General features: G+C 36.5%; 2 protein-coding genes across 10 annotated transcripts in view; one reads left to right on the top strand and one right to left on the bottom strand.

Moving 5' to 3' along the window:
- NT5DC1 (5'-nucleotidase domain containing 1) overlaps positions 1–27,836 on the top strand; it is a 152,193-nt gene that overhangs the window by 26,104 nt on the left and 98,253 nt on the right. The gene's annotated exons all lie outside the window — the stretch shown is intronic.
- Positions 1–27,836, bottom strand: part of COL10A1 (collagen type X alpha 1 chain) — a 77,679-nt gene that overhangs the window by 9,295 nt on the left and 40,548 nt on the right. Inside the window, exon 6 of one of the 9 annotated variants that reach the window (XM_066994392.1) lies at positions 15,268–15,517. The exons of the other annotated variants lie outside the window; for them this stretch is intronic. The gene's annotated coding sequence lies outside the window, so the exon portion shown is untranslated. The remainder of the gene's footprint in view (positions 1–15,267; positions 15,518–27,836) is intronic. 9 annotated transcript variants of the gene reach the window in all.

Here is a 27,836-nt window from a genome sequence, read left to right as displayed (position 1 = left end):
CTACCAATGACAACTTTTTTGGCTTTTATGTATTGTGGCAAATATCCTAGAACACAAGTTACTGTACTGAAAGAGACCAATGGACCATCAAGTCTATTCTGTTTATGATTGTGCTAATACATTTGCTTACTAGAGGGCTGTATTAAAGTTGGGATTTAAAGACTACTGCAATAATTTATTTAATGTATTGTCGAACAGTTCTTCTAGCCTTCTTCTTCCTAGCTATCCTCTAAATAACATCAATTTCTGTAAATAAACGCTTTCCTCTGAAGAAGTCTTCAGACTGCTTTCCCCATTAAAATTGTGTGCCCAATCTGGTCAGTGGTTTTCTGAGAATATTTGCATGTCTGAGATGACATTTCTACTCCCTGTATGTGCATTCAGTTCCTTTTAATCTTTTCAAGAAGGAAGCTCTATCCTCAAGTTGTTTGTGTAACATCTCAAGCTGCTTCGTTTAAAGGTTTGTCTCTATACATTCAAATGAGAATCCAGCCATCCACTTTTGATAGAAAGAGCAAATGTATGGGCGTAGAGTTTATTTCCTCTGTGAAGGAAAACAACTCCAAACCCCATTTTTTGGTTCGCATAAATCCAAAAATAATTTCTGATTTTAAAGCATTTAAATATATAGCCCTTAGTGGGAAGTGTGGTTGTTGCTAATTTGACAATGTTTGGCTAAGTTAGGAACAGCAGGCAACAGTTCTGTGCACACACAATTTCATGCTAATTTCTAGCCTAATTCATAAATACCCCCAAAGCAGACACTTATGGTACAAAAGCACCAATAATGTCCACTCCTATTTGTCCAGCAGCCTCACTTCCTGCCTTGGCTCCTTAGGGGCAGGGAGGTGAATAATCTCTGTGTCTGTATGTACATAGGGATGGTTACGGGGTCAAAAGGTATATACAGGCAAAACTGTTGTCCTTATGTTTAGCCTGAGCTCCACCCTATTGTGCTATCTTATGCTGCTACTTTGGTTTGAGGTTTTGTTTTTTTGTGGTTGTGGGAAGTTGAGGTAGAATTGGAGTTTGCTCCTGTTGTATGTTTTCCCTGATGCTGTGGCTGTTGCCTATTAGTAGAGCGCTAACATGCCTTTAGCTCTCAGGCATGTGTGCGAAGGTTGGCTTTGGTGTATGTTTGCACGTGCAAAAATATGTGCAGTAGGCATACTTGTGTATACCTATTTACAGTAACAGCACATATTTTGGAAAGGTTATTTTCATACCTGTTTGCAAGGTATTAAAATTCAGTTGCTTTTGTTTTGTAGCTATGCACTTGGAAAGTTGCCTTTCCCATGTAGGCGTCTTCACTCCCGCTTCTTCCCCTTGTCCCACTGTCCTAACAGTCAGGATTAACAGTGGGACATGTTTATCCATCGCGCCATTCCAGGACTTGCTTTTAGTTTTGTACTGGCATCCTCAGTCCATGTAGAAGTAGCCATTGTAGTATTCCTTCAAGATTGGACTTCAACTATTTCATTACTAAACCTAACTGCAGTAAAAAGCCTCCAGATAGAATTACTGTGGACTACGTGAAGTAGATACTGGAATTGCAGTCCTTAATGCTGTTTGCAGCAGTCTGCTCTATTTCAGTGTGTTTCCTGGCTGAATGTTGTTTACTCGTCAGTAAGTGCGTATGCTTTCCAAAAAGACCTGTTTCTTACTTCTACAGAGCCAATGGAAACACAGGCATAAGTGGTACAGAAGTGACACCCTGCTTTGGGAAATGGGAACTGACTTTTACCACTACCCTGCAAGTTACTCAAATGGTGACTTGAATGAGTCCACAGTAAGCAAGTGCTTACAGGGAAGGAGTGTGGAACATCTTAATTAAGCATAAACTGCAGTAAAACTACCAACCACTCCCTTTCACACACACCTATACACAGCCTTAAAAAATTAAAATTAAAAAAAAAATAAATGGAGAGAGCAAAACTCAGAGAAAGGCTGGCTAGTTTTTTCCAATAAGTGGGAATTGGTGTGTTCCTGATGTCCAATAAGTGTGTTCCTGATGCTGAGGATTTTCAGTGTGAATATGCTTAGATTTATTGTTTTGACTTCGACTATATGATCTTGATTTTGCATCATCTAAGTACAAAGCATGTGCTTAAATAGTTTCAATGAACTGTGACTTCTTGAAAGCAATAATTCACAGCTTTAACTCTGAATTTGTCTTATTTTTAATAATTCATTGTCAGCCTTAATCCTAATTATTTTGTAGTTTATAATTACTTTTTATGTTAAAATATGGTACCCAAGGAACCAGGGGTGCTTAACTCCTTTTGTTTGGCCAAATAATCTCTGCTCTGAAGAAAGAGGCAAGAATGTATCAGTGGAAGATTTTTCCTGTAGATTAAAGACTAATCTGAAAACTTTGGAGTAACTTTTTATTGATGATGTAAAATCTCAACACTGTTAAGAGCATTATTTTGGTTCTTATGGCTCAGTATCTATAACTAATGCTCTCTGTTGTAAGTCAGTTCCAATTTTGTTATCTGCCTGAAATAAACTTGGAAGAGTCTACCATAGTCTGTGGTAAATTTTCCTGTATAAAAGTGCATATTCCCCAAACTTGTGGAAGCTATGGTTTTGCACTGGCCTCTAGTAAGTTGTAGCACCACCTCCGAGGAAGAAATTCTCCAATTGTAAGTTCTGTTATGAGAGGCAGTCCGGGATTCCTAAGGGGAATTCGGAAGCCTGCCATGAAATTAAGAGTAATTAGGTTTCCCAGTTTGTGGTGCACTTTATGACACTCTGGATACCGCTAAATCATCTCAGCTCCATGCATTAAGACTGTCCAACTCTCTTTTTTTCCGTCACGCAGTGCTGAACAATCCACACGTTCCTGTGGTAACAGCCAGGTGAGCTGTAAATGGATGTGCAGAGGAACAAAATGTTCTGTTGCACCTTTTTTAATGGGGAAAACGAATACAGAAGTTTTTCAGCTCCTCACTGAGCACAGTCAAACACACCCAAAGAAGTAGGCAGCAGGATAATTTGTGAATTCGATAGCTGTGGGAAGGCTGTTTTTTACTTCTGTTTTTCATGTGTGGCTTTTTGTTTTGTTTGTAATCATTGCTACTTTTTATGTGCATGGAGGCTACTTTCTGTTCCAACACTAGCCACTTGGACTGCATAGGATTAGACAACATCTTGGTGAAGAATTTGTTTACCTTGCTAGTTGCAAAGTAAGTTGGATTTCTTCTGAGTATCAAAATGCATGTCTTTTGTAGTTAATAGATGCTTGATTGAGGGAATCTGCAGGACTGGGTAGTCCTATCTGTATTCATACTTTGAGATATAATAAATAATTCTCTTCAAATCAAACAAAACAAACTGTGTTACCCCTACGGTTCCGTATTAGTCTTTTTATATACATAAAGCCCTTATACTTTTAACAGTTGTAATTGTGGTTGAAAAAATGTCCTGCTTTTAAGTAGTAATGGAAAGATGGTCTGTAATTATTCTGGCACTGCAAGACTGTCTGCTGACATTTATGTTCAGTCCAGGTAACTGTTGATCACAAGAGCCATATTTAGTATAGCGGTATATTTAAATAGATGACACCCAGTTAAATATTTGGAGTTGCATTCTGATGAGTTAACCTGCAGAGGCACTGAGTAGCCAAGCTGAAACATCAGGAAGTTCCACATAGTCTGACATGTATTGCAGTTTATATATTCCTCAAATTCAGATAATATTGATGAATGCTTTTTAACCACACTGTAATGTTTCTGTTGCATTGTGCTTCTATAAAACTAAGAAAATCTTCCACTATCTTTGAGAATTAATAAACAAGAGTAAAATGTACCAAACAGCAGTACTGGTGTTAGGAAAGATATTTCCAGTACCTTGGCTATGCTGCTGGCCTGGCCTTTTTTATTCTTTACTCCCCTTCCTTTGAAAGTAAAATCAAGAAGTATTGATCAAATTAATGCATTAATTTGAAACTCATACCAGAGGCCTTGCTTTAAATAAAAACGGACTAGTTTTCAAGATTTAAAAAAAAAAAAAAAAAAAAGAGTGCTGTTTATCTATGTTAATACTAATATTTTCTTCCACGGTTGTATTTCTGATGAAATGCAGTAAATGTTTATACGGAGATTTTAAAATTTTGGATTTTCAGTAGATTTGTTTAAAAACGTAATCATTTTAAATTGGAAATACCAAGACTTGCATCTTCCTGACAAGAGGGGAAGAACAGATGAAAAATCCAGTTAACTTTGTGCACGTTTTTAGAAAAATAATGAGTCAGAGGGCCTGAGCACTAGATAATCTAAGCAAATATGAGAATTTGGCTTTGAATTTTGAGGAGGGGATTCTACAAAACTATTTCTGAAGCTGTTTAAATATGGACAAGTGAAGAGGCTTCCAGCTGCTTTTACCTGCAGATGCTCATTTTCAGTATTCTCTGATGCTGACTCTCAGTTGTATTAATATGAAGTTTTTCTGCAAGCTGAATTACTAAGAATTTGATTTGGGGTAAAATGTAGTCAAACTTTCCTAGGAGTGCTGGAAGGAGGGAGGCTTGTTTTCCATAAGTCCAAGTCATTTTACAGGATGTGTTAAATGATTTAAAACACCTAAAATGTGTACTTGCTCTTGAAATATTACAACGTATTCTTTTTTTTTTGTAAGTTCTTGATGATTCTATTGTTTTAGTTTAATTTTTCAGCCCACTGTTGCCAAATCTGATACACCACAGCAGAAACTGTATTCACATAAAAGCACAAAATTGCTAAATAGTCATGGTGTATTTTGTTTGTTTTCTTGTTTTTGGGGGGGGTGGGGGAGAAGCATTTGTTTTATTTAATTTATACTCTATTTTTCTCTGATTTTTATTAGAGTGTTTAGTATCTTGTCCTACCTCTGTGTCTGCTGGACCTGAGGTTTCTTTCAGAGTCCCCCGGACCAAAGTGAATAAAGTAGAAACACTGGTAAAAAATAAAATAAAATAAAATAAAATAAAATAAAATAAAATAAAATAAAATAAAATAAAATAAAGGTGGGAACCACTCCTATTTTCCCAAAGGTGAACAAGTTCAAGCAGCTTCCTCAGGTATCCCATAATTAGTGGGAATCTTCCAAACAGTTGGTGAAAAATAGGTATAAGAACTACTTTTTCAAGCATACCCACTAGAGCAGGTAGTCAGCCTGCTGAATAATCCCATTCATTGACCTTACTACCTGCTGTGGTTTGGACAGTTGGCACAGAGTTGTTTTTAAACTTTCATGTTTAAAAACATGTGCCAAAGGTGGAAAAAAATGCAGACTTTTACAGCTAAGACAAATAAAAGTTGTTTGACTTCAATATAAAAATAAGAGATTTGTTTGTGTTTTGTTTTTTTTTTTAACAATGTTAAGCATTTTAAATATTACTGTTTCCTTTTCATTTATTTAAATGGAAACATAGGAAAGCTCTGTTTGTGGGTGCACACAAACTTTAAAGAATATATTGCTTATGCAAAATAAGCTCAGGTGCATGGACCCTAATTGTTCTTTGTGATTAATAATAAGACTGTGTGTAGTTTCAGTAAGCTTAGACTGGATTTTTACAAGCATTATGTTGCCATCAAGGAGAGTCATAATTATCTGCTTGTAATAAAGAGTTGATAAAGTGGTTGCTTTTAATGTTAGGGAAAACACATCAGGGCTGCAAAGTTTTATAGGTGACACTTTCCACATTACCTGAGTAAAGTCCCCAGGGTTTAATGTCCCTTGCATTTTATAGGAGAAAGATGGAATTGAAAAGCTCAACTTTTTAAAGTACTTTAACCAGTAGGCTCTCACATTCAAAGGTTTGAGGACTGGATGATAATTACATAGAAGTGGTTCTTATGTGGAGGTAAGGAGCAGGTAAGTGCTTCCCCAACTAGTGAAATCAGTCCAGATACCAGGGACAGACAGACAGGGACTCCTGAACTCGGGATAGGCAGCCTGACCAAAGCTGGTTTCCGAAGATGATAGTTTCTGATGCTGCTGTTGCTGCGGTAAGTGGTGGAAAAACAAAACCAAAAACTGAATTCTTGCTGGAGGTGAAGTTAGAAGACTTCTGTACCCACTGATGGTGAGATGTAAGCAAGTAATGAGTGCTTGAATTATATGTTGTTAAAGTGTTCTAATGTGAATATGTTTAAGCATTAATGGATTTACCGAAGATTGGTGAAGTTGCAAAGCAAGGAACTGAATCCACAAATCCCAGGTCACCATCTGATTTGTTAACCAACGAACCATTTTATTCTGTGTTGTCTGACAGACAGTTTTTGTTCTTGAAACAGCTTCTCTGGCAGTAGCTTGGCTAGGGATGTAGGTGGCGGTAAAGTTTTTGGGACTGTCTTTGTTGAGCAGCTCATGGTCCATAAGCAAGGAGGAGGCTGCTCTGCTGTCAGCAGCTGCTGCCAATGTCATGTGCTACTGCAGAAGACTTCTGAGCATTTCACCACACTAGGTGAATACGTAGATGAACCTACGTAGTACATACGATCGGGATCTACAAATGGTGTTTGCGTACAACTGATTTGGAGATTAAACTACATTAAGTGTAGGTGCCTTAATCTGGGCCTGAATCCCATCCTTTCTGGCTATTTGCAGGCTGTTGGGCCTTAGTGCTGAAAAGCTGTAGTAGTTTTACTCTGCTTAGCAGTCTGTCCGCAACCTGTCTTGAGCTGCTACAAAATCAGGGGGAAAGGCATGGCAAATGCTTTATGGTCAGCTTGGGCTCTGCTCCAAGCTGGTATGGGAACAGGCAATCTCTGGCTACAGAGATTACAAACAATAGTTTGAGATTGTATACTGTGCAATTTGCGGTTAGGAATACTCCTTTTGCTATATATTATACTGTTGTGACTGATATCTCAAACTCACTATATTTTGAGTGTGAAACTGCTGTAGTTTGATTTCATTTTATGCTTGTTGCTGAATGGATTTAGTAGGTCTTTGCAGCTCTTGAAAGTAAACTTCAGAAGTATGTTGTGCAAATTGCAGGAGTTCTACACCTCTGGTTAGAACTTAAAAAAAAAAACAACTAACTATCGTAGCTATAGCACTGAAACATAGGAGAGTGAGAATTGATCAAGATTATCCTGAAGATGATGTAAATATCTGAGGATGCTCTGGGAATCCCTCTTATTGTAGCCAACTCCAAATTTCATGGCGTTTTTTACAGATTGACCTCAGCCAGAAATGAAGAGGGGTGTGACTTAAACAAGTGGCTGTCTTCCCTAGCACATATTCTAAACTATCCAAATGGTGCAAAGATATGGCCACCCACAAGCTGTCGATTCCGGTTGGAAAGCTAGTATTGCTGCCTGTCTGCAGAGGAAGAAATGTCATGATGACCAGGAAAGATTTTTAAGCTGTATAGAAAATGAGGGAGGATGTATATAAACCCTGAGAGCTCTGTGACACCTTGCTGTGTTACTCTATGTTATTTTTCAGCAGAAATAATAGAAGTGAAGAAAAAACAAGGAAAATGTGGGATCTGCGAAGCTAGGGCTAAAATGAATGCTGTTACAGGAGGTGTTATGTATATCTTGCTTGATACATTTTATTCATGCTAGGTTCATCATGTCATTTATCATTAAATCTGGTAGCGTCAATTCAGCATTGCTTTGTTGCCATTGTGTGGCTTATTAGGTTATGCAGTTCTGCACTAGCAGCAAAGCAACACTTTGTCTTTATATTTGCAATCTCATTCTGCATGTTATCTTTTTTTAAAGGTACTTCACGTTTTTTGCATAATTGAGAAATAGAGTTAAGTTACAGGAATGAGATTTCGAATTTGGTTTTTGGATTGAAACCCTTTAATTTACCAGGTCGAAATACTTATATACAAAGCTAAGTACCTTTAAACTCTCTCCCTTTTTTCATAACCTAAAATAACACTGTTTGTCAGTTGAAATATTAGGTCACCAAGAACGCATGTTAGGTCATTGAGAGAGCTTATTGTTTCAGAAAATAAACCTCCTGTGTAACCTATGGTGGGATATATTTGCTTACCTAAGTATTAGTAAATAAAAGTAAAATTAAAATTAGTAGCATTTTTTTTCCTGGTTCCTTTTTATACACGTCTAAATCTAGAGCATTTCTGGTATGTCCTGTGTGCATAAGTTGTAGTGGGTTTCAGAGCTGGATTCTACCTTGGGCTGCTGATGACCGCAGGATGTTTATGTGAACTGTGCTGCTTCTGGCAGACTTCTTTCTTACAGGCCTTCAGGCAGTACTTTATTCCTGAGACATTCATGTAATTTAGAACTGGTTTTTGTTTGTTTGTTTGTGCACCAAGAGTTTACAGGTACTTTAAGGGAAAATATATTTAAGGTAGTCATGCAGTGAGTTCCAACACTACTGAAAAACTGGGAGCTAGCAGGCTGGCAGGAGCACGGGCAGAATTTCTTTGACATGCGAAATAACCTCTGAACAACATTAAAAACTATTTACTAATAGTATACAATAGCTTTAATACCTTTTCCAGTTGCTGGGAATCAAAAGTGCTAAATAAAGATCAGACAAACTTTTGCATTTGCAAATGAATGTCAATTTCACAAATGTAGTGGACATGGTTCTGTCATGTTCTTTCTAGAACTGCTTTGGAATATTTAAGCTTATTCTGGATCATTTAGGTGCAGAGAGAAAGATCTCCCTGTAAAGACTCATTTTGTCTAAGAAAACAATCCTTGGTTTCTACAGAATTTGATTAGAAGCTGTTGCAATGATGTTACCTATGAGTCAGCCACTGAGGAATAAATGATCTGGCCCATCCAGACTTTACCAGCTCCTTGTACCCCTTTAGCACAGCACTTTCCTCTGCTAATGCATTTATGTCATGTGGCAGTCCTCTTCTGTTGTACATGGAAGGCACGTAAGAAGCATCTCTTAAGTTTCTGTTCTAGTGCTTGGAGAACAAAGCAAACGAGGTTATACTCTGCGACTGCCTCTTCCAAAAGAAACAGTCTCTCTCTCTTTTGGGGAGTGATCCATTAAATGTCTGAGTAGCTGTGAGGTCTCAGGGGCTGCCTTACAAGACATGTGGCTGCCAAACTCTAGTTAGTCTGTACTATGCCTATACAATCTGAAATTTGTAATAGTTGTACAGAATTTCATCACAGTGGCAGAAGTGATATTTTGCACATTAGAGCAATGTGTAACAAATTCCAGATCAAAGCAAAAAAAAAGGGGGGACTTGGAGCTGCTTTGCAAAATGGATGTACAGAACTAGGGCAGAAATTTTACTCCTAATATTTTCATTAAGGAATGGACTAACCATTTTAAATGAACCTTTCTGAAAAAAAGTATAAGCTTGTGGTTGGAATGGTGAAAATTTGCCAATGTTCTAATTGTCTGTAAACAAAATCTTGAGGAAACTTCACACTTCCCATTAGAAATGAAGCAAATGGTGTTATAACATCTGGTAGCTATTTTAATGGTTATGCTATTTTCCCTTATACTTCTACAATTAAGGGCACCTGTTTTTTGTTGTTTCTTGTTTGTTTGTGTTTGAAGCAAGCTACCTTTACTTTATCTACTTTTTATTAAAGACATAATATTTAATAATATTATAAAGATCTGTTTAATCTTAAAAAAAGTGTTTTTGAAAGTGCTTTGTATAAAGATTATAAATTGCTATGAATTAAATCTTCACAAGAGAAAGAATGCAAATGTTTTGCATGTACCCTCTTTAATTCCATAAGTCAAAGCTTGATCATTTGTCATCTCTGCTTTCTCTCTCTTTACTGATATTTACTTTCCTCTGAGAATCTAAACTAGTGCTTTGGAAAAGTTTTTCACAAGTCCATCAGCTTCAGGCTTCCTGTGAGGCTTTCTTCTCTTTTTCATCCCAATCATTTATGAATTTTACATCTGGAGAACTTTTTGAAGATGAGTATTGGAATGTTCCTGGGACTTTTGGAAAAAAAAAATGTTTTTCACCTTTGAAGTACAAAAACAATGACAAAGTTGTTCAGAACTTCAGAACTCAGAACTGTGGTGTGGTTATGGTTTTTTTTTGTTTGTTGGTTGGTTGTTTTTTTTTAATTGTGTTTTCCCAAGATCTGGCATTTATTTTCGTTAGTCTGGTACAAAATGTCTGCTCTGGATTTTATTTGTTGTCTTTCAATGTTAGGATTTAAGATGCTTTCTATATTCTATATATTCTATATTTCTTTCTGTATTCTCTGTATTTTGGAGCTGATTGGACTATTAATTCTGTGTACTATATATATTTCAGAACAATCTGTAGAGGACTGTAAATATGGTTAGAGTTATCAATATCTCGTAGGGAGCATCCCTGCGAGGGGGAAATACGGTCTTGCCACAATGTGTAAGACCATATTTCAGAAGTGTTCTGTTATACAAAGTAATTTAAATGACATTTAACAGGTATATAAATGTGTGCCATCATTCTGTGATCCATGCTGATTCTTCACCTATTCCCTTTGGAAGCATGAAGGGACACACTGCAATGATAGAAGATTCTGATATACCCTACAGCAACAAAGGGATTTGTTCATTTGTTTTGCTTTGTGGGTTTTTTAAGTAGAATATAATTAGTATAAACAATGTGTATAAGCATTTTAAGAATACCCTTCTTTGCTGTTCCTCTACTTTACTGCTGATTTTTTGACAGCCTGTCACTTCCTGAATGGTGCTTTCCAAAGCTGACAAAAAGCAAAATGGCAAACTGTAAAGAAACAGCTTTCAGTCTATCCTCTTTCCAGCAGTATGTCAGAATGTGGTTTTACTCCCTTTAGTGCTGCAGGATTTCTTCCCTGAAGATTCTTTGGGCTGGTATATGTACATGTAGATGGCCTAGACTCTTATATTTTAACTAGAAATGTGAATGCTACACATTTCACATAAAATATGTACTCAATACTTTTTATAAGTGAAGTATTTTACAAATATTTTTTTACAAATGAAGGCTTGTCTCTGTATTTCAGTAATTCTTTCTTGTCTCTGCATTTTAGTAATTCTTTCTAATTTTTTGCTGTCTGCTTCTCTATGCTTCATCATACTATTTACTGTGTTCTATCTATGCCATTTAACATAGCATGAGTGAAAAAAATTTGCTCCTTATATCTGCTCTTCAAACTCCTGCATTATCAGGAGTTCCTTTAAGCCAAACAGCATGAGTAGGGTGAGTGACTTTTTCTGAAAAACAAGGCCCAGACAGAGAAGGAAATAATTTTTTTTAAGCTGTCTGAAAGGCTTCAGATAACAAGAAACTGCAACATAATATAGTATATTCTTGCTGTAAATTGTCTGACTCTGTTGACATAGAATTGCTACTTTTAAATAGAAAAAATTAACGAGCATCTGATTTTGATCTTATTTCAGTCTACTTAAACATCCATTCAAAAATACTATATCCAAAAGTCAATATTTAGCATTAGACCACAGAAGATGCTGGTTTGCCTGTTGACTTACTTTAGAATGTGTTCCTATAAAAATACAACCGGAGACAAAAGCCAACAAACATAAAACTTCAGAAGGAATCACTACCTACTTCTGGTGAAAGCTTTGTATTTTCTAATTTTGTTACTATAATTTCCCCTCGTGCTCAGTGAGACCAGAATTTTTAGTCTGTTTGGTCTTAAATAGCACCTTTCCATTCAGCAGAGCAGAAGGTCATTTCAGTTTGAGTGCTAGTCTGGATGTATTGGATAGAAGTCAAGTTTTATGTTTCTCACTCTTTTTACTTGTAGGCATACAAAAAAAAAAAAAAAAAAAAAAGCCTTCTTCTTGGCTCTGAGCTCTGAGAACCTGCAGAGTGACTCAGGCTTGTGATTAAATGTTTCTGTTGTGATGGCAGCCCAAGAATGCTATCTGCTCAGTCAGGTCAGCTTTGGAATTGAGGGCATTTTTCTTTTGTTTATGCCCATGAACTTGACAGGAGCTTCTTCCAGCGGGGGGGAAAAAAAAAAAAAAAAAAAAAAGGATGTTTTTATTGTATGCCACTCGTTTCAGGTTTCTTCTTGCTGGTGCTCTGTCACTTGTTTTCTTCAACCAGGTTTAAACTTGGCGAGAGTGAAGAGCCTTCTTGCTGTGAGAAATCACTACCAGGTTTCACAGTAATTCTCTAGAGTCTTGGCATGTGTCTCCAGCTTAATCTCTGTTGTGCAAAACATAATTTTAAATATCTTCAGCGGATAAAGCCAGACTGGGAAATTGTAATAATCCATTCCGACTGTCATAACACAAGCCAAAAAGCTTGTCCAGTAGCTTCTTTTTCTGCCTGAAGCTTGTGTTTTTGTATTTTAAATTAGAGCATATCTTTAAAGACATAACATCCCAGCTCTGATTGAGCTATGCATTGCTCTGGTTGCTTCACATACTTCTGTTCACTCTCAGGAGGAGAATTCCTACTTATCACTTCAGGGAGCTCCCTTTAGATTAGTTGTCATCATATCTTTCAGATGCTTGGCAGGAGTTTTCTTTTTTTCCTTTTAATGTGAATTTGGTATTAGAGTATTGTGCAATGCCATTGTAATATGCATGTAAAAATGAACTTTGCAAAACTATACCGCCTTGTTTTGATTTGGGAGACTCAGGAATTGTTGTGGCTGACTACCTCAGAGCTTAGTTTAGAAGGTTACACCATCTTCAGAGAAGGCAGTGAGGTTGGAGCTCTTCTTCCCCATACTACCCTGGGTGGACATGCTGGGTCCTGCACTTGGGGCACAACAACCCCATGAAATTGTACAGGCTGAGGGAAGAGTGGCTGGAAAGCTGCCCGGCATAAAGGGACTTGGGGGTGGATATTGGTCTATAGCTGGGTGAATACAAGCCAGCAGTGTACTCAGGTGGCCAAGAAGGCCAACAGCATCCTGGCTTGTATCAGAAAAAACAGAACTAGGGAAGTGATTGAAGTGTACTTGACTCTGGTGAGGCTGCACTTTGAATACTGTGTTCGGTTTTGGGCCCCTCACTACCAGAAGGACATTGAGATGCTGGAGCATGTCCAGAGAAGAGTTGTGAAGCTGGTGAGGGGTCTATAGAACAAGACTTCTGAGGAAGCTGGGGTTGTTTAGCTTAGAGGAGGCTCAGTGGAGACACTTACCACACTCTACAATTGCCTTAGAGGAGGCTATAGTGAGGTGGAGTTTAGGCTCTCCTCCCAAACACCAAGTGATGAGGGGGAGTGGCCTCAAATTGTGCCAAGGGAGGTTTAGGTTGGATATTGAGAGAAATTTCTTCACTGGAAGGGTTGTGTAGCATTGGAATAGGCTGCCCAGGGAAATGGTTGAATCACCATCCATGGAGATTTTCAAGAAACGTGTGGATGTAGAACTTAGTAGTGTGGTTTAGTGGTGTGCTTTACTACTAGGTTAAAGGTTGGACTAGATGATCTTAGAGGTCTTCTCCAACCTGAATGATTCTATGATTCTATGCCAGTCTGCTCCTCACGGTGTACATACTACGAGAACTGCGGCTTCTTCATTCTTTAGCAGCCATGCTGCCAAGACCCCCACCTACCTGTAGCCTTTGTAATGCTTGTACCTGAGTTTGCTGTTCCACTGTGGGCTGGTACGAGGTCAGCTGTACACCCCTGTCCCACAAGAGTATGGCACACCACAACCTCAATTGGAAAGGAGAATTTGCCTCTCCACAGTTAACAAACCACTTTCCTCCATATGCGTATTCCTGGACTTGGTTTCTGTAGGGAAGGTGCAATCTTCTGCCTAAGATCTGCTTCTAGAACTTCCTCAGGATTTAGCTTCCATGTGTGGTTTCTTTCTGGTGGCCCCAGGCCATAGGAAGATTTAGGTCCATGGCTGTTTCTGTCAGGAGAATTGGCCACTCATGGTCTGGATGTGAACATTTGAATTGTACACCAAATGGTGCAAAAGATTGCAATGCTCTGTGTTTTACTAGTTAGATTACATCAAAAAATGCATAAACCAGAAAAAATGGTATGAGTTAATTAAAAGAATTTACATAGCCAACTTTTACATAACTCTTAGGATACTTTCTTCACAGGAAATTACTATTCCAAGTATTTCCTTCTTCCTTTTTTTTTTTTTTTTAAATCTTGACAAGGAGCCATACGGCAAAATACCAAGTCACAGAAAAGCGTTCCTTCTCTTTAATGAGATTTAACAGATCATACTTCAGGTTTTACATATTAAAGTATGTAAATTTTTACTGTATAATTTGTTTAGGAATTCATGTCTTATAACGTATGATTTTCTAAAGCTATGTTCGGGGATTTATAAAGCACTTTTATTTCTCTATTGCTTTATTAAAAATGAACAACAACAAAAAAAACTATTATGAAAACTTTTATTTTTCATCTGCTGTATTCCATGTGTATCTCTTTAAGCTGCTTGGGGTCAAACTCAAAACACTAAGGCTAATACATCGCCTTCATAGAAGTAAGAAGGCTTTGATATAACCTAAAAGCATGGGAGTAGCTGTCTGCTGCTTTTCCTTGACATTTCTGCTTTTCCTATATTTATTGAACTATAGTAGGTTGTCAGGTTTCCAGTTTGTCTAGTTAACGGATGACTTCACGGTCTATACATTTTTAGATAATTGCTTTTTTGTCAGATGGCTTCATCTTTTTTGCTTAGTTTCTTGTCATTTAGAATGTTATCCTATGGTCAATAATCTGTAGCTGTTTTTATGAACAAATGTGCAGAATGGTTAAGTGGATCATTATATACCATGTTGTTAAAGGTAGAGGCCTGCATTTGTAAGGACTGCAACTTAGAATTGATTTCAGCAGGCTGGCAGTGCCTGAATACCTTTAAGGATGTTTTTCTTCATTCGTAGGCTGCTTGAAGATATGTTTTAGCCTAAGGCAGATTTCACAAACACCTGCCCAGCATTTTATCTTATCTGTTTCACTAGGAGCTGTGTTATTAATTTTGGGCAGCAGAAATTTTATAATGTCTTCTAGCACATGCTTGGATTGTAGGCTTGTTGATATATGTTACACGTAAAATCATTTTTATCCTTTGTTAATTATGATACAATTCAGTTAGGCATGAACATCAGTTCTGTACTTGCCAGTCAGAATGAGCAATTGTCAGGTTTCAGAAGAATCTTACAAAAACAGCTATCGTGTGCTCTCCCTGAAAAGGTACTATGCTGGTAAAATTGGAGCTTTTATCTCCCTTTCTGTGGACAGGGGAGTATTTTAAATACGTACACAATTTGGTCATATAGACTTCAATGTGATTAAATATTGTTTCAGTCCCAGTTTCTTTAATTCCCTGCCTCCATTGTTGAGTTTTCTAAATGCTGATGAGTCAGTTTGAACTTTACCTGATGATATTTTTTGGTCCTTGTCTGTTGGTTGATGATGTCTGTTGGATGATTTTCCGGTCCTTTTGCAAGTAACTTGTATTTTGCGTGAGTGGCTTACTGAAGCATCCGAGTCAGTAAAAACAGAAGAAATGCCCAGTGGGGCTGAGCTGTGCTCCTCTTAGCCCACTGTCCTGTCTCCGACATCAAGACCAGATATATTTCAGGAAAGCACACAAACCTGGAAATGTTACGTGCAGACCGAAGCAAGCTGTTGAGGTAAAATATAAAACTTCATTTAACCCTTCTGTTGATTACTGATGGACTCAGATAAGGTTGACCTTACTGAACCAGACTTGAAGGTTTGTGTTTACAGAATCATTTCAACTCACTTCTCCCACCACTTTCAGTTAGGAGAAGACAGAAACTAATCAGTTAAGTATTGTAAGCTGTGTTGTTGCATAGTGTCGTTTATGGTTTCATTTCTATATTTTCACTTTTAAGTTCAGAAATGCTCGCACTTCACTGCTGGATTGAAGGCCTTTTTGAAATCTGAGGCCTAAACTCTTAAATTTTATGTTAATTCCCAAGTGAAGCATCAGATGGTTCATTCATTATGTGAGGTGGAGTAATGAATATATACTTTTCTAGTCTTACTGTCCTTTGGTGTCTTTTCTCATGCCCATCTTTTCTTACCTTGTTCCTTTCCTTCCTTTCCCTCTGCTACTGCTACATTCTTCCCTCCTGTTTCTCATCTGAAGCCTGCTTCTTTCTTAGTCTCAGATCCTTTTTTTTTTTCCAGCAAATTGTGCCTCTTGATTTCTCCTATTTAGAAGTCCTTCCTCTCTCTTGTGCTGCTGTTCAATTGAAAATTCCCACATTTTCTTTTTTATAAGCCAAATAAGAACTTGCTTATGCATGACATATCTTTCATTATATATCTCATAAAGCTTCTAAATAAATGTCCTATAAATACTTAGTTTTGGTCATCATGTGTCCCAATGTCTGCGTGTCCCACACAGGATGAAAGTAGCTGTCTGATTGACCACCTTGTGTCACTGGCAGGATCAGGAGAGACCCCCTGCTATTGGGAAGAGACTTCCTCTCGCAGTCTGCTATTTGACCTATTTCACACAATCCGTTTTACCTTTCTGAAGGAACCTCATTTTTCTTAGTTTATTAGTTTCAATATGTTTTTTTCTCTCTCTCATATGCTGCTTTAAAAATTAGTTGAGTGGTTCCATTTTCATACCTTTCTGTTGATCAGTTTTTTAATTCTTCCTGCTTGTTTGGACATGATCTGGATACTCTGTCTTTTAGATACAACATATGGTGTGCTACTAATATTTACATGTATATATCTGCATATACTTTATATAAGTGTACAAATTGGATAATAGAATTGCACAAATAAACTTAAAAAATAATCTTATTTATGAAAGGTGTCTTTTGTGTATATGGAGATAGAAAATTTTCTAGCATCATCTTCTCTTCAGCATTTGTTCCCAGCACCATTTTCAGACCACATATGAAAATCATAAATGAAGTTTTTATTACAAAAAATTCGTAAGTTTTGAAGGAGTGATGTAAAAAAAATGAATCCAGACAAATTTATAAAATTATATAGAAAGTATATAACCACGTATTTCTAATATTTGATTTCAACTAGCTCCTTACATAGACATTCATCTTCTCTACTAATTGACATCTAAGAGAGGTCTGCCAATGCCAGGCAAGCTATAGCAAAATATAGTAAATATGCTATTTAGAATATTCATCTGCAAACTCAAAAGAAAGAGGAGCATCATTCTTTTATTATTGAAGGAGTAATATTCTTTGAACTGTTCTTGAGACTTTACTCTTAGTTGTGTCAAAGTCTTTGCTTTTTCAAGTGTTTTTGTTTTTTTTTTCTTTTTCACCAAACAAAAAAAGGCAAATAATCTCCCATGGATAACCACAGCTGCATAAGAAGCCAAAACTGTTCTCAAAAAATATTTTTTTTCCCTTGCAGGACATCTTGCTTAATTATATATTTGGTCCAATATTAGAAAACAGAGTAAAACAGTTTTAAGCAATGTAATCATCTTATGAGAAATCTTAATTAATGCTTTTAAGTATAAATCTTTATTTAATTAATTTCTTATGCCTCTAAAGAGAGTTGTTCCCAAAAGCAAAATTAGAAGTAGTTTCAAAATTATTTCAGGCTCTATACACTAAAACTTGTCTAATGTACAAATGATGGGAAGCAAAATGACAGACTTTACTGTTCACCAGAGAAGATGTCTAGACTGACCCCATGCATTTGTAAGTAGAGTTTGTTGGATCCTGACTTTGTCCGTGTTGACAAAAGTCCTGCCCTAGTCAAAGGTTTTCTATTAGAATAGTCTGCTAAAATAGTCTGAAGTGTGTCATTCAAGGTGGAAAATGAATTTAAACAGGAAAGGCTAAGGTAGAAATAAAGCTGTGGTAGCAAATATGAGTCAACAAAGGAATGCTGTCAAGACTGGCAGGCCGAAAGCCTACATGACCTACCTGAGGTATTTCAGTATTTTCAAGACAGATGCTTGACTGAACTCGCATCTGGCGAGTTCTGAGTCACCAAAACAGCTTTTATTTATTTATTTATCTATTTATTTATTTATTTATTGCTAGAGGAGTGAGTATAAAACCCTTTCTGTGACTTGCCAAACACACACAAATAAATTTGGGACACTGATTTCTGTTTTGAGACTGTGGTAGCAGGTTGTACTTTTCCTCTGACTGTCATTATTAACTCTTCACGAGTGCTATATCACATTATCTGGTGCTAATTTTCAGTTGACCCCAGTAGGTTTGTTGGGCTTCCATTTGAGTTACTGGGAGGTTGCCTCTTCTCCAGCAGTTGCAGCTTTATGAGAGGATGCTCCTCAGCATATATCATGCCTCTGGCCAGCTGCACGAAGCATATCCTGCCTTTTGATGCTTGGGCCTCAGAGCACATGGGGACATATTTATACAGTTGGCACCTGACAAACTTCTGCAGAAGTTAAACGGGTCTTGACTAGAAGCTACGTGAGTGGTGCAATGCCTGGGCATGGAGAAATGCCTTAGCCAGGGGACATCCATGCTAGTGCAGCCAAACTGCTTGCAGATTGCCACTGCTGTGTATGCAGCCAGCTCAGGCTGTACGCAGAGTCTGCTTGCACCTGCCTGTGTAGATATTTCTGCTGTGTTCAAGAGCTCGTATAGAACTGCCAGTTCTGGTCGTGTAAAAATAAATTATCAAATTACAGCAAAAAGAAATAGTGGTACTGTTACAGAATCTGTGAAGAGTGGAAAAAGAATGCTGCTGGAGAGGGAAAAGAACTTTTGCACCAAAATATTTCCATCTGCATGCCAGAGCATACAAAACTGAAAATTGGCAGGAACCTCCTCCACGCTGCAGTTTTCAGTTGGATGCTTAGTGGAAAGCAGCTTTGGATCTGGATGAGCGAGGAGGCTGGAAATACTATTGTGTGTACTTAGGATTTTGGACTGAAGACCTTCTTAATACTGAGCTGAGAAATATGGTAGTTTGTATATGACAAATGCTAATGTTTGCAGTAAATATGAGTTATCTATTAAGTAGTAGGAAGCGGCAGAAACTATTAAGTACAAAGTATTGAATCTGGAGAGGATAAGCCTCGGTATCTGTTACACTGCGTTCCTAGAACTTCACTTGGTGATTGAGTGATTTTAAAGAAAGTAGAAGATAAATATTTCCACACCCATTGGAAAAGCAGATATTTTCCTTTTAGCAAAGAACATCTGTTGTAGTTAAACTTATATGTGAAATACTGTTTCTGAGAAATTGAAGCTACTACAGTTTTTACAAACAGGGCTGAAAAGTCTGAGAGTCCTTATGAATAAAAGCTCCTCATCTATATGGAAAATGAACACTTTCTTTGTATCAGCAGTGATTTTACCATAACCTCCATAGAATTAAAAATAAATAAATAAATAAATATCACAGCTTCACCCCAAGAAAAATGCGAGAGCTTTTGTCTTTCCTCATTTTAAATAGATGTCGTTTATGTTCTGGAAGTGTAGGTATATCAAAAACCCTGCTCTACACACTAGACAATGTGAATAGCTAAATATTTGTGTAAGTGACATTAGGTAGCATTAGTCTTTGTCTCCCAAAAAGGCTAGTTCAGATAATAGTATAAGAGCTACTTTCTTTAGCTCAAAAGTTGACTCATGCTTTTATTTACTGAGTCAGCTGAATGAGTTCTGTTTACAGCACACGAGCAGCCCCATATAATCACACAGACCACTCACGTGATTCAGAGAACAATTATCTTTTTGGTTAGTATGATCATGTTTTTTTTTCCCTCCATGAAGCAGGTTGAGTTACAGAAGACAGCTTAATTTCTTTTAAAAACATTTGATGGTGTGCTGATAGAAGCAACACTATGGGGCTGATTTAAGGCAGGAGGAGCCTCCCAACATGTACTAGGAGGACTAGTACCTACTGCTACATCAGCCAACATTATTATAAAGTACAAATTTTGGTACTCAAATGAGAATTTGATGAGGAAAAAAAAATCAAGCCAATCAGTCCTGAAGGTTTTATTTTTACTTCTTCTAACTGTTCCAGTAAGATAAATAGGTATAGATACACATTTTAAAAATGATTGAACAGAAAATACTATAAATATGCCTTCTTTGAGGATGAACCACAGCTTTCATACTTGCAATGTTGGCTAAATAGGATTTTTATACTAGCCAGACTTAATTCAGTGGAGTATGGATTTGCCCAAAGTAGGCATTAATTTGTTTTTAAAAAAGGAGGTGTCCAAGTTGTTCAGTGCTAATACCTAGTTCAGTCACTGTGCTATTTTTTTTTTCTGAAAATAATTTCCAGTTCAGCTATGCATAATTTTCACCTTCTCATGGATTCCAGAAGAGCATAATTTACCTTGCTAGTAATACAAAGTTAGCAATTAAGTCTTATGCCTTGAAAGAGCAGCGGAAGCAGTTATATGCACAATATGATAGTTCAAGGAAGATAAAAAAGCCTGATGAAGTGAGCTCTTAGAAAATGGCATTAAATTCCTCAGTAACTACATTTCTTATGTCCTCCACAAATAGAAAGAAATCTTAACATTCTAAAATCTGTTTGTTTGTTGTTGTTTTTTTTTTAAAAAGCATTTTTTATTCAAACAGATGTTTTGTTGGGAAAGCTTTTTGAGGTCTTTGTCTTTGAAACCCTGTTTCATCAAAATATTCATCAAAATATTATTGTGAAATGCCAGGAAGTTTGTGGCTCAGTTTCATTATGTTTTGTATGTTATTTGCTCTTATTGAAAGAAAATTGAATATATGCATGTGCGTGTATGTGACATAAAGGTATTTTGAGAAAAGAGGGCAACCTTCAACCTGGAAAAGATGACAGAAGATTAACAAATATTTTCCCATCACTAATTTAGCCATTCCAACTTTGTTATATATGGTCAGCTTGTAAATCTGTCTTTCCAAACTGGCCTTTTCCCATGAAACCCAACATGTTTACTTTGGCTACAGAAGCTTTGCAGAGACATGGTAGGAGAGGTGGACGGTGCCAAGTTAGTTGAAAAGTACATTAAAATATTTTAAAGTGAGTGAGTAAAAACAGTGCTACTTATTTATTTCAACTCAAAGTATTAAAATATGTAACTGCTGTCTGTGGTAGTATAGAAAGAGTGTTTTTCCTAGGTGAGAATGTAAGATGCCACTGGGAGATGGCTGTTGATTATTTGTAGCCTTACAAGAAATATATTATTTTCTGTTATAAGTAGAACTATTTGAACTTGCCCTCATCTATAACCCTATTTTGTTTTCTTAGCAGTTGCTGGGAAAAAAAAAAAAAACAGGAAAAATCATATTAACACTGAGGATGGAGAAAATTATTTAAATTAATATTAGTGGTTCGAGTTTAGCCTGAGAGTATACTGCTGTTTCCCAGCTGGAATGCAGTTGTTCATTTTATTATCTTTTTTGGTTTGCCTGAGGACTGAAGTCCACAAATTACGGCAGCTCAACTGATCTGCAAACAGCTTTCAATTTCTAATGCTTAATGCATAGTATGATATTTCTTCATTCTTTTTCGAGTTTCAAATTAGATTTTAAAAAATCATGTGAAAAACACAGAAATATGTGATTTCCACAAAACATCTTATATAAAGGAATAGTACATGTGTCTTTACGTGAAATTTACTAACAAAATTTGGCCCTTCTATTTCTCCTTTCATTGTCCTTTCTACATTTCCTAAATCATTTTTGTTTGCCTAATTTGGTTCCAAATGTAATTTTTCATTATTCACAACATATTTTATTATAGCTATTTTTTAAAATATGCGTTTATTTTCCTGTATGCAATAATATTTCTATATGGTAGAACATAATTACATATGTAATTATTACATTGTCTGTACAGCTCATTTGTGTTTAAGTATAAAATGGAAATGAGCTCTCATAATCTGGTTGACTACATAGAAGTAAATGAAAATAGCACCTTGCTGCAGTTGTTTGTTGAGTCCTTTTATTTTATTATTATAAATTTGAGAAGTCTACTATCTTGCATTCATTTAATTGTCTAATATTTGTATGTAATGGACAAGAGATGTAATATTTTATTGAAAACAGAAGGATTAACCCAGTCTTGGATGGTTTTCCAGAACAGCAAGAGCAATGTGGTTGTGAGAGATAATAACCCGTGTGAAATTTTGCATCAAGCTGCGTGATTGTAACAATAACATTTCTCTGTGTAACTTTCTGAACAATTTTATATTCGATTCCTTATTTCGGTAGGACAGCGGAGCTGTACAAAGGCACTTGATGGAGTGAGAACTCCATCACTGAAAATAGCTCTTTTGCTCATCACAGCACATAACAGGCATTCTGTTGGAGCAGCTTCAGCACCCTCCAGTAGCATTTGTATGTTTATATTTCACGTAAAACTTATTCATTCTGTTCCTTTGTATTATGCTTTATCATAGTAGTAAGAGAAATGAATAGAGAAGACCTGGTCTTACTAAGTGACAAACAGGTGACAGTTTTCTTCCTGCATTCAGACTAGAAATCGCTCAGAAGGAAAAAGTGTTTTTAAAGAACAAAAAAGGACACATAACAGAGTGCTAGAAATGTTCTTACATTTCTATTTAAAACTAAAGGTGTCTCTGAGTAATTCCCACAGATGTAAACATTATGGTTACCTTGTAAGCTTTAAAAACTTGGCCTACAATTTCACATGTTTTACTACAAGAATTTAAGTGTGCAGTTTAGCACAGAAAATGTCATCTGCATGGGACAGGAGAGACCAGTTGGAGAATTTAGCCCTTGTTTGTTGGAGTACCAGAGTCTTGCTCTTTTATTTCCCAATAGTGCCTACTTTTATGAGTAATTCTAGTTCAATTTAGATGTTACCTTATTTTTCTTTGTAATATAATGCTACTTCCTAGTTTAGTTACTTTCAAGATAGTCTTTGGCCTAACAAGTGATTGGAATAAACCTAAGAAAATTGTAACAGTACGAGACATTTTTACAAAAGTTAACATCTAAAATGCCAAGAGAAGAACTTTATTCCAAATTTAACATGTCTCTTATTTTTAAGCTATGACTTTAAATGATTTCACAGGTGTTACACAACATCTTTATCAACTGCATGTTTTTGTACCTCCTAAATTGGATCCCCTACATTTCTGCAAGACAGGTGCTTATTCGTTACTCTTTTTTCCCCAAAAATGTCATAGCCATTGACATTGTTTATGTATATTCCCAGGGAAAACTACTTAATTTTATAAGTAATGTGTGCTATTGTGATCTGCTAATTCACAGCATCCCAGGGACAGAAGGATAAGCCACCAGCATGGGTATAGCATCCAAAGCACAATTGTATTCTCATGTAGCTGTTTCTGTGCTTTAATTTTGTGACACACAAGATAATGAATTACTTTGCAGCAAAACAGTAGTGTGTGAATATGTGCTTAGTAGCCTGTGGCAAATGTGAAATTATATGAGTAACTATAGTGTTTATCTTTATGGTCTAAGTCAGTGTTTCACAGCTGAGCCCATCAAATGTGCTGCTGCCACCAAAAGGTCTTCTTTGCCCTGGCTCTGTCCTCTTCTCCCCATCCTGTGCTCTTCTCCTTCCCCTGTGCCTTGTGTGGTAAATGTCAGGTTCTTCTTAGATAGTTAAAATTGAGATAGCTTTAACTGAGATAGCTAAAACTGACCAAATTTGTTCGCTGGTTTAGTTTTCTTCCATTTTAGACAGTTAAAGAATGTCACAGAGGGTTTCATCAGCATTGGATGGAAGGAGCGAGGAGAACAGATCCATGAATCATTTGTCGTGTTTATATCTTACATAATTCAAGTATGAAAGTGCCTGAAGTTAAAGTAATTCTGAATCCCCTCACTTTTCATGAAGTATTTTAATTAATTTTTAATTTCTGCCTTTAAACCCATTATATGTGTTTTATTGCAAACTTGTTACCATTTTCCTGTCCTCAACAAAAATGCTGTTTCAAGGGAAATGGAATGAGACCACCATACAGAAATGTTTGTCATATAATAAACATCATAGGAAGAAGTGAAAAATTGAGCATAAAGGTGACAGAAAGAAAATTGTCACGTATTGGCAACAGCTAAGTGAAGTAGAAAGAAGCATGAGGGAGCAGGAAAGTGTGCAAGAAGAAAAAGAGAGAGCAATACAAAAGGAGACAGAGTGGAATGCTGGAAATTTGTTCCCATTGTTCAAAAAAACAGCACAACTTTGCATATGCCAAACAGAAGAGCAATATCTGTGTTTTCACTGAAACACAGGCAATGTGATCAAATCTATTTAAAACTTCTGGCTGTAGATGATTCCATAAAGAAACTGTCATAAGAATGTCATGACGTACTTTGTCGAACAGATGTTCCAGCAGACTTACAATAGTCCTAAGCAGATGCTTGGGAAAGAGGAGGAACAGCAAGGCATAGAGAATAGTTCTAAAAGATGAAAAGATCAAAAGCCTTTTCAATTTGGTTTTAATTTCATGTTTCTTGGGATTTCAGTCACAGCATTTGAATATTTGGAGTTGACGATACTTGTGTGCTAAATGCACCTATCATGCTGTCTTCTTTTTAGATCCTGATAAAAACTCATTTTTCTGCTAACTCTTGGTTACCAGATTGGTTATTAGATAGACAAGATAATCATTAGGTAATGGATATTTAAATATAGATGCTTTATCTCAATGCGATTTAGATACTGTTAGATTCTAAATATCTAAATGGGTGCCTAATAGTATAAAGGTGTTATTAAATGTCCCAGTTAAAATGTGAATGAAATTGATTTAATTGAATGTGAACAAAAGAAGGAAAAAAAAAAAAAAGGAAAGGAAAGGAAAGGCGCTGCTCAAGATAATGCCCCAAACAGACTACAACCACTGCATGTGATGCTTCCTTGGAAACACTAAGCCATCGTCTAACATGCAGATGAGTCACATTATTCTCATTTTGATTCTGCTTTAGAGTTGATCATTGCATGCAGTTTTGCTCTCCATGGCCAATTTTGATTTTTAAGGGATCCAGTGTGTACAGCCTATCTTTCTTCATTTATTACCTTCACATTTACATCATTACTGGGAAAGACAACCTCTGTTATTCAAAGAATCCATGCATTATTTGTTGCTGGGTAGGGAGCTGTGAAGAGTGGCACTTCTGAAACATTACTCCCCAAAATTACTTCCTGAGACTTAAACAGATTCTGTCTTAACGGATCGCTGGTACAGGCCCAAGGTGTGTCTTTCTGCAAAAGGCAGACATTCTTAGTTAAATTTAGTTAAATATCAAGACATTTCTCCCAACATTATTTTATGTTTTTTCTTTGTGTAAATTGCTGAATAGATTTTTTTTTTCTCTACTATTTCCTCCGAACCAGTAGGCACTGGTGTTTTATTTATTCTGTGTTTTCCACTTGTAAAGCATTAAGTCTTACAGACAGATAAACACTGAGCTAAAAGATAACCTTCGTATGATTTAGCCAAATTTTTGTTCCTCTATTTCATGTTCAGGAACTATTTTCAACTGATTTATCTTTTATTCAAGTTGTGTTATTTGTCTTTTCCCATGTTTCACAAACAATATTCAGTATCTCAGAATTGCTGCTGAAGTTGAGTTGTTTTACACCAAAAGCACAATCTACATAGCTGATATTTTTCATGGAAGAACTTAAATGTGTGATTTCGTGATTATTCTTGATGAAACTGATCACTTCTTTCTTCAATGTGAAAGCTGACAGTCTCAGAGTAGCTGGCTACATGTGTGCAGTACCCGTGGTACTTCTACCCAGAGGCATCATTTCTGAAAGTGCTTCCTCTCTCCAGTGTGAGTGGAGGACTGTATCATAGCTGATGCGGGCCAGCCATGCAACACAGACGGCATAACAGAGGTACTACTGCAGTATTTTCAAGTTTATTTTTGCTTTCAATAAAAATTTTCCAGTTTTTCAGTAGCATAATTTCTCATACCCCTACTGCCAAGGCACTCAAAAAGTACTCTAGTAGAAGGAATGTTTAAAGTGATTCTTTGTCTTTCAAGAAGGATGGTACTTATAAAAGGTTCGTAAGTAACCTTTCCCTGAATTGTGTAGTGAATGAATATGAGAGTGGGCTTTCCAAATTACAATAAAATTTTGGAGATGAATAATTAAACTGTTGCAACCGATGGCGAGGATAATGGAACGAGTCCTTTCAGAGCATAAAATGTTGAAGAAAAATCACCATTAAGTCAGTGATGACAGCAGTGAATCTGAACGAATTATCTGAATTGGTTTGGTAAACACTTATCCCTTTTCTCATCCCCCAAATAATTAACAACCATTTCCATCCTTAATCTTAATTAAATTTGGGGAAGTCAAATGTATCAAATCTTTAATTATGAAATATATTTATGCTTTGAACTTGACTCAGAAAATGACTTAATGCAAAAATAAATAGCTCTAATGCTATTTCTTGGAAAGCATTCAAAATGAAAATTAAGCACTTGGAGCCACTGATGTGATTGGTAACTAATAATGTACTGCCTTGTGAAAATTGCACATGAGGCATTGATAAGTGATTCATAACTGAAAGATCAGGCTGAGTCCACTGGAAAATAGTCATAAAGAGGAAGAGGCTGGTGATCTGTAATCTCCCATATGTTTGCAGAAAACCACTGAGCTTGAAAAGAAGCTGAAAAGCAATTCTGGTGCTGGAGGAGCCAAGAATAAGGTTCTTTGCTGTCAGAGTTAAACTCAGTGAAAGTTCAGGCTGTCTCCGGTGCAAGATTTGCTTACCACATTAGACAATCCAGAGCAGATCACATACATGAGATATAAAGGTAATTCAGTAAAGCAGCTATGGTAGTTTGATATTGCTAATTCCTTTATGCTGTAAGTGATCTGCAAATTACTTGACAGGCTTTTGAAATGTCACCAATATGGTAATTGTAGGCTATGCCTGTATTAGTAAATTGACCTGTGCCAGACACCTGGAAGTCTGTTGTCTACACTGGTAAGTTGTTAAACTTTCCTTGTCATTCTTTTGGCCCAAACAAGTTGTCATGCTCCCAGGTAATCCGTAAGCACACTTTTAGAGTTACAGAATTTGGCAGGATAGCAAATTTCCCAGCAGGCATTTGAATATAGGCTTTTAACCTTTTTTCTTTTTTAGTACTGACTACTGTGGCTATGACCAGACTGTGCCAATTGGCCTCGAGGTCAGAAGGCAATGGTGCTCTGCAGTTTACTAACCATAGAAATAGAGGGGGAAGTACCAAAACGCAACAGGATGTTCTGGAAGCTGTGAAAAATACATGGACACCAAACAGCCAGTGCTTTAACAGAAAATGTTTTCTAAAAAAACGTGTTCATAGCAAAACAATATTTGATACAATTAACTTAATTTTCTGATTCTTAAATGAAGATCCATATAAGGTACATTTATTATGCCAATCCACCCCATAAATGTCTTAAACAACATTGTTAATTATGTCTGTAAATAATAGCTTTAACTAAACTGAGGTAATGGCTTGAAGTAAGTAGTAGTGCATAGCAAATAAGCCCTGGTGGAATAGAAAGATAAATAAAAATCTTAAGATTTAACTTACATGTGCACTTAAACACTTTGGAGATCTTTAAGGCTGTGAATGGAAGATATGCTGAATCTTTAAAAATTGCATTCACTAACTGACTGTTAGGGGAAATTAAAGCCAAATCAGCAACAGCTGTGTATAGGGAAAACAATATTGTTTGGTACATTTCTCTCTCCCTCCATCTTACATTATTAAAGATATTCTCCTTTGATTTATACCACAAAATAATTTAGCCCAAGATTATTAACTTGCATACTTTTCTTTCTGCAAGCTGCTTTTAAAAGGCAAAATTATCAATTTGCATGGCAAGCCATGCTGAACTTCTACCAACCACAAAGTCTTAAGTCTTTAATTTTAGGAAGGCTACATGATCTACCAGAGAAAATTTTCTGGCACATTCATTTTAAAATGAAGGAAGGGGCTTCTGCACTTTCTAACAGGCTGCTTGGATCTTCTGCACAAATACAAATTTT

This window comes from Anser cygnoides, chromosome 3, assembly GCF_040182565.1.
Source record: "Anser cygnoides isolate HZ-2024a breed goose chromosome 3, Taihu_goose_T2T_genome, whole genome shotgun sequence".
Classification (NCBI taxonomy): domain Eukaryota; kingdom Metazoa; phylum Chordata; class Aves; order Anseriformes; family Anatidae; genus Anser; species Anser cygnoides.
The sequence above is the reverse complement of the archived record's forward strand: the minus strand, read 5'-3'. Positions and strand labels throughout refer to the sequence as shown.